The sequence below is a fragment of the Tachysurus vachellii genome, chromosome 1 (genome assembly GCF_030014155.1).
Source record: "Tachysurus vachellii isolate PV-2020 chromosome 1, HZAU_Pvac_v1, whole genome shotgun sequence".
In the NCBI taxonomy this organism is placed as follows: domain Eukaryota; kingdom Metazoa; phylum Chordata; class Actinopteri; order Siluriformes; family Bagridae; genus Tachysurus; species Tachysurus vachellii.
In genome coordinates, this window is record NC_083460.1 from 23,460,638 (window position 1) to 23,472,436 (window position 11,799).

Below are 11,799 nucleotides of genomic sequence, written 5' to 3' on the forward strand. Positions count from 1 at the left end.
GGCTTCATTTAAGAATTACAGAAAATCTAGATGAATTAACTCATAAATAATAATTGCGTGTATCTTTTAAATGCTAAACATGCATGCAAATAGAAAATAAATATAACACCATCCACATTATTAAGCTCGGCAGCACCCCAAATTAACATCATTCATTTTAAAATGTTCATGAATAAGATTTTACAATTAGTATTCAAATCAAATTCATTGTGCAGACTCAGAGAGACTTTTTTAAGTTATTGTTGAATTAATTAATAAAAATATGCTTATATCATTCTGTCATGTCACCAGATTATGGACACATTTAGAAATATGTAAAGATATTCTGATGTAAATACTGAATCTGCATCAGTAGCTGTATTAGACTCCTACCTGTGAGGGTGGACACATCTTTGTGTGCTTTAACCTGGAGAGGGCTGTGCCTCAGGTTCCCAGGAGAGAGGTGGAGGTCCTGGGTGAGGAGGCCACATCCTTCCTCTTGCTTCCCGTTCAGGGTGATGGATGCACGTGGCTCCAGCAGAGCCTGAAGGGGAACGGATGGAGGACAGGTAACGCAGGTCACGCAGAGAGGAAGAGAGGAATTCGGCACAGGATACCAGAGTTTAGTGTGCTGAAAGGCTGCTAAATAGATCCTGAATGGACTCTAGTGGATCAAGACGCCAAAGACTGAGAAAGAGGAATTTGGACACGCAGGTCTTCGTCTGACCTAAAGCACAGAAAAGATACAAAAGATGCTTCAAACCCAATGCCGATATAATCGTCTGAGTCATTTTACACATTGATACGGATTTCTAAACTCACTGCCAAACTATCTACATTAGTGTTAATAATTTAAATGAATTGTTTCTATACACAACAGTAGTGCTTTTGTACAAGCCCATATCACTCTCTCTAAAAGCAGGCCAGCCTCCTTCCCCATGGCATTGATCTGTAACAGGATAGGCCTGACGGAGCTGAAGTAGAGAACAGGCCTCGGCTGTATCTGCATGAATTATGAAGGTTTTCGAATCATATATTGAATCATCATGATGTTAATAATTCATGTAACTGCACGTGAGGTTACTGCTGTTCAAAACAACAACAAAGTTGCGCTGCAACTGTTTTAGCTCATCAGAGGTAAATAATGTATTTTAGAAATCAAGGTACTATTTATTTGTCAGAAGGAAAGAAACATGAAGGGGGAAAAGACGTTATTCGATATAACATGGGTAGACGTTACATAAACAGTAGGAACACTATGCTAAAAATTATGATCTGACACAAACTGTGTGATGAACAAATATCTTCATATATCACAATCTCCAGAATAGCATCCACACGGATTGTCTTCATACAGAAAATTCACTAATGTTTTTCCTGAAAAAAGAAAACTCTGTTCAAATACAAATGGTACAAATAAAGATTCTGTTACGCTAACAGTGAAGAAATAAAATAAAAATAAATTTAAAAAAATAACAGGACATTTGTAAAATATTGTTAAGGGCATAAGTCTTGCCCTGTAATATTCTTTATTTTATTTCTTTATTTTATATTTATTATTCACTTTATATTACCATTTTATTGTACAGCAAATTCCATTTATCCTTAATTTTTTAGTTATTATTTAATTCCATTTTTGACTGTTTTTATAAATAATGTAAACATTTTACTTCGTGTCATTCTGTGTAGGATTGTGTATGTGATAATATTTGAAAACAATTTAATTAATGTTAGTAATGTTAAAAATGGAAGTGTAGAATACAATCATGTTAAAGCCACAAAAAACAATGTTTTTTTTTAAATTATTATTATTTATACACTTATTTTGGCTATTACAAAGTGTCACCTACTGTAAGTGTGTTGATATACAAAAGTTATTTACAGACAGACTTGTACACAATTATGGTGTATTTTTGACAATCCATGAACATGAACTCCCTCTAACTGTGTAGTCACATGAGGAGCAAAGTTGAAGTGTAGAATATCTCAAGGCCAGTCAGCACCCACTCAGAGGTGCTCAGTGCCAACCGTGTTGGAGCAGGAGGCTGCGTACGTGTGCGCTGTCACATAAGCTATAGCTCAAACGTTCGAGAGGCCTGGGTTGGGGGGGTGTTGTTAAACAGAGAGAAAGGGTGAAAGAGAGTTTAAAAAGGAGAAAGAAACAGAACAAAGACATTTTTAAAATAAGAGCCTGTCAAAAACCATTTTGAATAAAGTGCTTACATTAGAAAGTGATGGGAAAAATGTCAATAAATGTTGAAGAATATCTGGTAGGAAGGCATATGAGCTCTGAGTCGTCACCTAGGAGACCAGAGGACTCTGAACTGGATTTATGGTCACAGAAACAGAGGCCACTCTGACCAAGAACATTCAAAAAGAATGTTAAAATGAAACAAGTCTAATAGAAGAATTTTGCAATAGACATATCTGTGAAATGTTTTTACTACAAAGCTGATAAAGTATATAACAGCAGGTCAAGTAGGATTTATTGTCATTCTTCTTACCAGACAAATGTAACGTAAGGAAGAAAAAATAGTTTTACTTCCTCATGAGCTTGAACTCGTGTGCGGCCTAAAAAAAACCCCATCTATTTCATGCTCTTCTTCTTTCCCATTTTCATTTGGATGAGGAAGTTTTGATGATTCAAGGTGCTTTTATTTTTGTTAGTTTTTCGCACATTTCCTCCCATTGTCCACAAACATGCCTGTTGTAATCTATACATAGGTATGTGTGTGCGTGTGTGTGTGTATGTGTGTGTTTGTGCATATGTGTGTATGTGTGTGTGTGTGTGCATGTGTGTGTGTGTGTGTGTATGTGTGTGTTTGTGCATATGTGTGTGTGTGTGTTTGTGTGCGTATGTGTGTGTTTGTGTGTATGTGTGTTTGTGTATGTGTGTATGTTTGTGTATGTGTACATATGTGTTTGTATGTGTGTTTGTGTGCGTATGTATATGTGTGTATATGTGTATGTATGCGTGTGTGCATGTGTGTGTGTTTGTGTAGGTTTGTGTGTGTGTGTATGTTTGTGTGTGTGTGTTTGTTTGTGTGTGCATGTGTGTGTGTTTGTGTAGGTTTATGTGTGTGTGAGTGTGTGAGTGTATGTGTGTGAGTGTGTGTGTGTGTGTGTGTGTGTGTGTGTGTGTGTCAGTGAATCCCTGCAATAGACTGCCATCCTATCTGGAGTGAATTCTCTCCACTTGTGCCCAGTGTTCCTGGTGTTATCACTGGATCTACCTTGACCCTGATCACACAATATTCTGCCAGGGAATTAACACAGAGGGCTTTTTTTCAAAATCACTGATGCATTGTGTGGAATTTGCATAATATTGCTCTTCTAAAGTGCACTAGGGACATCTACACAAGCGAAATGGCCTAAAAAGTCCTAGCTCTTCTTACAAGCTGCCTTATTTGTTCATTTTAACACCTAGATACTACCTGCAAGCAAAGCACCACCATAAGCAAACAGGAATAAACTCTGTATAAGAGCGATTAGATTGTGCTGGGAAATAGGATATGAACTGTAATTCATTCTTTAAATAATACAGCAGCACACTTCTTTCATATAAGAGACTGTATAAAAGAAAGTACAGAACAGTACCAGAAAATCTCCAGCTTCACTTTCTGCAAAAGCTACAGTTCTACTGTAAGTCTCTTAGGTCTACAGATTTAGTTCACACACACACACACACACACACACACACCCCTCCTCCATAGTTCCACAGCTTTTGTTCCAGTATCTAGGTCTGCTTTCATCATCTCTGTAATTGACCTAAAGAACATTCGATGATTAACAATATACAAGTGATTAGCAACATTAAAGAGCTTCATTGTTCCTGGCTCTTAAATAATGATCACATAAACCCTGCAGATAACCAGTGTACTGTCTTTCAGATCAGTGTGTAAATAAATAGTATTTCAGCCATGTGCCTCTGACAGCCAGCTCTCTTCCCCCACTCAGAAAAGTAATAAGCTATAATAAGGAAGCTCATAGGTAATGTTATATTTTCCAGTAAGGAACTGGCTTTTCCTATTGTCTGTGAGTCCGCAACAACTTGTACAATGGTGTAAAGGTGTGTCAGAAATTTAGATAAGGAGTTGCTATAAATTTAAGTCTGTTTTACAACCGTTATCAAATCAGCTTTAATTAATAGTTCAGAGATGAAAACTAATTGTAGTCATGCACACAAGTGTGACTTTTGGTTCATACGTGTTAATAAATATATAATGCAAATCAAAATTTGTTTTTTATCAAACTTGTCGGATCCGTCGTGTTGGGTCTTCATTCGCCGTGTTATAGATTAGAGATAAGCCTCCAACTCTCACTTATCACATATCACTTCAGTGGCGTTGGCAATAAACAATGACTACATGCACTCCTGCATGTGCTCTCAATTTATGCCAAAGGATCACAAGGACAAATAACTGAACAAAGAGTCGAAACGCACACAATTGCACAATCACACACACAAACAAACAAAATGGATAAAATCCATCCTACTTTAAGGGATTAGGATTATTCTTCCAAAATCATTCTAATTAGATTTGATCTCATTAAAGGCTTTCACTGTATCCACTTCAACAACGTCTAAAAAGAAGGGCTTTTCATACCAGATCATTTCCCACAAAGACTAACAGACGTAACCTTCACTCTTAAAGAAGCCCCGTGATCCTAAACTCACACTCGGGGACTGAAATGTAAAGATAAGTTAAGGGTAGAGATTCCTGAAGTGATGTTTAAGTCTTATGTACTATGACCGATACATTATTACATAAAGCATGAGATGGGAAAAAATGCAAAATAGATTTGTTAGATCTCCAAAAGCAGACAATTCCTAGCTTTGTTTGTAGTTTTCTATTTAGAGTTTAGTAGATTTTAAATCTTTGTGTTTACCCAAAATGCACAGTGAGCAGCTTGCACAATGAGCAGCTTGTATTTTTAACAGCTCTAGGATTTGTGGATTTGAATGTAATTCTGTGTGTTTGTCTACATTCAATTTCCTTTTAGACACATAGCACGATTGCATTATCCCTTTATCCTATTTGTGTGAAAAAGGAAAACAAATCACCGCTTTGAGCTCTGGGAAAGGATCTGGGAAAACCTGTGTGCAGGTCATCTAACGCGAAAGAGAGAAGGTGTAAAAAAGACAGAACGGACTACATAACAAAAAAAAAAGTCTTACTTTGTGTTACGCTGACATAACCGGCATATTGTTGACTTTGAAGCTTGTGCCTGACAATCCCAGGACATGACATCATTGCATCAGTGTCTCCAAATCAAACACATGCTCTAAGGAACAGACTCGGAGCGGTAGTTATATATTAACCTGCAGTGCCTCTCCCATAAACAGTCCAGTTTTCCATTCCACCTGTCACTAAGTTCAAGTGTTACTGAGAAAGAGTAATGAGGTAGCAGGAAAAGTCCTGACATAATAGCAGACATAATGTAAAACTTCCAAGAATAAAACACTTTTTTCTCATATCGAGCTGCTGTTTTGGTCTGAGGCACGAGGACTTGGTCTTTTTAGAAGACCTTAGTTATAAGAAGACTTTAGTAATAGTAATATCTCATATCATATCATATCATATCATATCATATCTTAGGTTTCTAGTATAAAAAACAGTAACACAATGGTCTGAAGCAAACCAATCGAGCTGAACTGGGACAGTGAGTGAATGTGTAGAGATCATTGTGGTATTTCAATGTTTTGGATGAGATGCTTTTCATCATGTATTCTTTAACTAGGACCATGAAACAAACACTTTATTGATGTTAGTCTATAAGCATATTGAAAGATTTAAACATCCCGTTACACACCGATCATTCCCTCCAGGATATGATTATTTTAATATTGCATAAATGAACACAAAATCCAGCAAAAATCTATTTTCTCCACAATATTCTGAGTAACTTACAATTTCTCAAACTTACAGCAGATTTTCCAGAAAATTGGGCGAAATTGTGTCGCACGATGTCATCGCAGCTCACATTCAGCCCTCTTCGATTAACGTGTATCGAACATGAGTACAGTTATCATAGAAAGTATTTATAGAAGCGCTTTCACTGGTAAGAGTTTAAAAGAAGAATCCTGTGCTTACAATTTCACCAATTCCCAGAGAAACTGAGAAACTGCATCACACATTTTTATGGGGAAAAAAAATACAAAAATCAAGAATGTTTTTTGGAAGAAAAAACTGACTGACTTTGGCTTCGAATCAATTTAGCTGTTTATCTTCAGATTATGAATAGAAGCCATGCAAATTTAACTGTAAATCCTTGTATTAGCATAAACTTCCAGTGTAATTCATCACACAGTGGATATACTGTCAGAAATTAAAAAAAAAAAAAAACAGATTCAACTAAAAGCTCATATAATATCTTCATAGCAAGTCATTTATATCTCTAAATTCCTGGGGATGTTTTATAAAATGCTAGAAAATAAGAAAGTTGAACGCAGCTGCTATCCAGAGGTAGCGTTTGCTTGGAAGGGATTCCGAGTTGCTATTATTTCTGCACTCCAGAAGCCACAGCCAGACAGTATGAATGCTGATTTAGCATTTTTCAACATTTATTCCTGCCTGAGTCTGGACCCCACTGTAAACAGGCAGAGGAACTGATGAATGTATGAACCAGAACAATCTATTCAACACTCACAGCAACTTCTTTGATATTATATACACAGAACAAGATGACTGACCCCATGTCAAGAAGTCAGCCTTTATTATTCACCACTTCAATGAGATCAATTTGTGTCACGTCGCATTTAACGTTTCACTTAGGAGTTCATGAATTCACCACCTGTCCTGATGACATTCTACATAAAGGTAATTCAAGCACTGAAATGACGTATGAAGAAAAACCTGGTAAAAAGGAAGTAGATTCCACATCACCTGTAGGAAGTAATTGTTCAGTAACAAAGCAGATATTTGCTTTATCAGTCAACTAATGAACAAACTGCAGCAGGAGTGCCACACACATCTTGTTGGTGTATTAGACTACAGAGAACATGTGAATCCATTCAGGGTTTACTTACTGAAGCTGCACTAAAAGGCTACAGCAGAGCCTGGAAGTCACGTCTGAAATCTTCACGTCCGGTGTCCTTGGCAATTTTGCTGGGCTACATTCAGTATCTCATGTTCCTTTCAGTGAAAGAACCTCCTGTTTAGTGAAAGAGAATGAAGGGGAGGAGAAGGAGGAGGAGGAGGATAGGAGGAGGGGAGGAGGAACAGAAAGAGATAACAGCAACTGGGAAAAATGGGCAGCGAATACAAAGTGGGGGAGGGAATAATATGTATAAGAGGTGGAGAAAGACAAGCAGAGAATGGAAGAGCAAAGCCGAGAGAGGGAGAGGCGGATGGATATGAATAAACCTGAAAACTGAAGCAATCGGAGATGGACATAGATGGGGGACGGGAGTGTGAGTCAGCAAGTGCAGCTGCTGCCTCGGATTTCCTCCACTCCTAAATCACTCCCAGCCTTAATTCAGACCCACTTCTAGGAACCAAATAATCAGAAATATTGTATAGCCTTAATCCTATCAGATCGTTAACTCTGTCTGTGGGGCAAATGTGATTTAGTCCTTATCTTATCTAGAATTATCTTCTGTGCACTTTGACAATCTCAACTAATCAACCAAATTACACATCGACTCATTCCAGTCTTTATTCCTTCGTCCCTTAAGGGACGCATGCAAAAGACAGGAGGCTGTGTTTTGCATTGGTGTGCAGAGGCTCAATTTATACGTGCAAAAACAAGCCACAGAGCAAATCATATTAAAATAAAAAAGCTAACTCACAATACATGAAGCACAAATTTCATTCATCCACATACATTCAGCAACCATTCAGAGCTTAATAATATTTGAAAAGCAGGATGCTGTGAACTGGGTTTTTTTTTCATGATCTGAACTGTTGGCTTTGCCTGTGAGATGTTTTTACCTCTGTTGAGATAAACTTACATTGAATATTGTAAGAATATTTCTCTCTGTACTTAAGATAAAAGTTCAGGCACTAAGAACAAGCAATTTAAACATCTCAAACAGCAGAAATCGCCTTTTACTTTGAAGATATTAACATTTGTGTGAAGGAAAAAATTTATTTATTTATTTTTTAAATTTTCTATGAATATTTTGCCCGTAGTCAGCTTGGTAAGACAGAAATACTTGAAAAAACTACAAGTTCTTGACGTACTAAGTGTCTACTTTCATAAAAACCATTAAGCACCACTATGAAGTGTGACAAGATAAAGAAATTCAATGCTGAACAATTATATTTATTAGCCTCTGGTAAAAGGAGTTAAGTTTAAATGTCAATAAAAACACAAAGTGTTAAAACGGATCCTTTCTGAGGGGGAAATCAGCTGAGGTGAAGCTAATAATAAGCAGAATGGGTCAGATAGCTGATTGTTTTTGTTAGTAAATTCATTCAATAATTTTTCTTCTGCTTTTTCTACCAGGGGTTGTGATGGGAACAGGCTGATGATAGAGAAGGCCTCCAGCCCCTCCAGATGTTTCAAAGCTGTCAGACCTTTCCCTCCATTGGAGAGAGTCCTATAGGCCCGGGAGTCTCTGTTTAGTCTTATACAGCTCTAGCTGGAGACAACAAAGTACCTTAACTGGCTGCTCTTGATGCAGAGAAGCAGTGGCTCTTGCAAAGAATGAGACTCTGCAAGATTGTCGAGTTCTTTACCCCATCACTGATTAAATCCAGCTCTAACAGAGAGCAGCCAAAGAGTGATATTAACACCAACATAAAAGATGGTCAACAGCAATATCAGTCAGGCAGCAGGCATGTGCAGTGAAATAGGTTTAACCGTCACAAAAATGCAAAAATCTACAAATTAGTAGTAGTAGTAGTAGTAGTAGTAGTGTTAATTGCAATAATTACCAGGATCTTGAATTTCCTCCAGGGACAATAAAGTATCTATCTATCTATCTATCTATCTATCTATCTAATGTAATTTTATTACTAATACATATAATTAATTCTCTCTCTCTCTCTCTCTCTCTCTCTCTCTCTGCTTTTGGAAAACAAAACTTTAACAAAGACATATAAACTCCTACTGTGTGTGTGTGATACAGTTTACTACTTTTTCTATGAATGTATATAAAATATTTCATTTCAGCTATTGACTGATGCAGTGCAACTTTATTATATTACAGCTAAACAACTACAGCAATAAATAAGCCCATGACTCCAACTGACCAACAGGGAAACTATTTATTGATATTTTAATTGGAATTGTTCTAAACACACACGAGGTTGTTGTTTTTTGCCCATTGGGATGTGATCATGTCCCACCCTCCCAAGCCAAGCCCGACAACAGAAGAAGCTCACTGTTCTTTAATCAGATATAAATAACATTGTAATCATGTTACTTCGTTTAAAGTATATTTTAAAATAGTGAACACTTACTTTTTTGTGACGTCACAAAACGCTTCCGCTTCTGTCTACAACGTTTCGCCTGTGGAAACTTTTTTTCACAGAGCCTTAGGCTGTCAAATGGTTTGCCGTCTTCCTCGTATACTTCCTTACTAAGTAGTGTGAGCAACTAAGTAGTGTGACCAACCAGAGGTGGTTTACTAGTCAAAAAATACTATTTAGTTCGGTAGTGTGCTGGTTTTGAGCCTGGGGGAACTTACAACTATAAGCCATGTGACCAACAGAGGGCGTCCTGTCACTGAGACATGACACACATCCTCATCTGTATGTTCATTTCTACTCAATTTTGTTCCTCTGGAACAAAAACAATAAGTATTTTCAATTAAAGTGAGAATAATTTCTCAGTGAAAGCTGCAAATAGGGAATACCTTTCTATTGACAGTCAGCTATACAAGTTGGACATATTTTTATAGCCTACATATACATGGATGATAAATAGGACAGCATCAGTAGACCTGATGCTGATGACAATGGTGATGGAGTGTGATGTGTAACGTGTCAGACCAAAAAGCGTTCAGTTGACGTTAACATCTGTTAACTGCTAAGGCCATAGCATATAATCTGCATAATTTTCTTACGCATCAAAATCAAATCAAAGCCTTCATCCAAGGATAAAGGTGATCAGGAAGAATATCCTAGTATTAAATAGATTAGGAAAAAATTGCAGTGACTCTTTACTAAGGGGACAAATGGACCCAAATCAAAAATATACTTGGTAGTATTTTATATAGTATGGATTTCGTAGTATTTTTCTTTACAATAACTCAGTCCAACTAAGTAACTGTTTAGTTGTTGTTGTTGGTAAATGATAAATGAGCTATAGGTATTTTTATAGTTGAGTTACTAGTTGTGGAATTACTAACCAAGGATTTTATTTCAGAATATTCCGGCATTTTTTTTTTTTTACCTTTTTCCAAATAAAACATTTCAACATTAATATCTGCTTAATATCATTTAATATATTTTGTTACTTTTTTCTTTAAAGAATGATGTTAAATTTATTACATGAGTGTTTGACCAAATTCCTCTGTCAACATCATTAAGTATAATAAACAAAGTCCAATTTAGAGAACAATTGGGGTTATGTACCCTGTTTCCTGTTGAGTAGAATGTCAGGCAGTGAAGTGTCCGTGCAGCTAAAAGTAGCCTGACAGATGCTGAAAAAGACCCAGCTGCAGCACACGGTGTGTTATTTTGGCCCTTATAATCTTTAGCTCAACATTATTCAAAGATGTTGACTAACACACTTGTATATTACTAGTTGCATATCTTACAATGTGTTACTTTTACCGGTGTGAGTGTGCATTCAATGAATTAAGTGCAACTATACTACATAAGCAGAAATGAACCGTTCAACATTTTATACTTCGGATCTGACAATACACCTTACTGGGGCTTGTGTACTGAAAAAACACTCAGACATCATTAACTCTTTTCTCCTAAACAACTCAGGGACAAGTGCCTAAAGTTTCCTGGTGTGTATATCGTGAGGAAGCTTATGTGGAAATTCAGGGTTCAGATACCATCTAGGAAGAACATAATACCACAAGAATACCATAGCCATGACGCATGGTGGTGGATCCATCATGCTTCCGACTGCTTCTCATTATAGCTGTGATTGAGGCAATGGTTATGATAGAGAGAATCATTGGATAGATGCAAATACAGTCTATTGGCTGAAAACCTGCAGCTGTCTGTAAAATACCCAAAGCACAAATTCAAGTCATTACCATTGAATTTAAATTTAAAAACATTAAAATTTGGATGTTCCATTTCATTTTGGTTTAACTGGAACATTTTGTGAAGAAGAGTGAGATACAATTTCCAGATCAATATGCATTAAATTGGTAAACATTTACCTAAAATCACCAAGTATTGTTTTGTGCTTAAGCGTTAAGGTTTAATTGCTCAAAGAATTGATTAAGGGAGTGCACAACCATTCAACAATTTTGCTGTTACATGACATTAAAAGCATAGTGAGTCATAGCATGATTTTTTTTAATAGGGATGTGTAAACTTTTTATAAACCGTAGGTATACCTGATAAAATCCCCCCATCAAATGTAGCTACAGCGCAGGTGAAACTAGAAGGTAGTAACTGAATCAAAATATTGTTTCTGTTGTAATGGTAGCAGACATTACCGCTATGTCGAGCTTACCTGTGACTCATAAATGTGAGACTGATAACGTATGACGCCATTACAGGTGTGGCTGCTAGTACTGACATGTCCTTACATACCAAATAAACCAGTTTATCTTTACCCGATTAAGCAAGTGAAATGTGATCCAGTTGATGGGTTTAAAGAAATACTCAATTATATGCAAAATCTTGTGCTTACTTTTACACAATCATTTATAAGTACATTCATTATTTTTCATGCTCT

The 11,799-nt window shown here is 36.6% G+C and overlaps 1 long non-coding RNA gene across 2 annotated transcripts; it reads right to left on the bottom strand.

Annotated features, from left to right (window-relative positions):
- Positions 1-495: 495 nt before the first annotated feature.
- On the bottom strand, positions 496-9,613 carry LOC132851372 (uncharacterized). Of its 2 annotated transcripts, none has more exons than XR_009649023.1 (3): positions 9,390-9,613; positions 7,010-7,221; positions 496-706 (listed from the first exon to the last, which is right to left on the bottom strand). It is a non-coding gene; the product is annotated as an uncharacterized LOC132851372 (long non-coding RNA). The 2 variants fall into 2 exon arrangements; XR_009649024.1 differs by having other exon boundaries at positions 7,010-7,134; positions 9,390-9,607.
- Between the last annotated feature and the right edge of the window lie 2,186 nt (positions 9,614-11,799).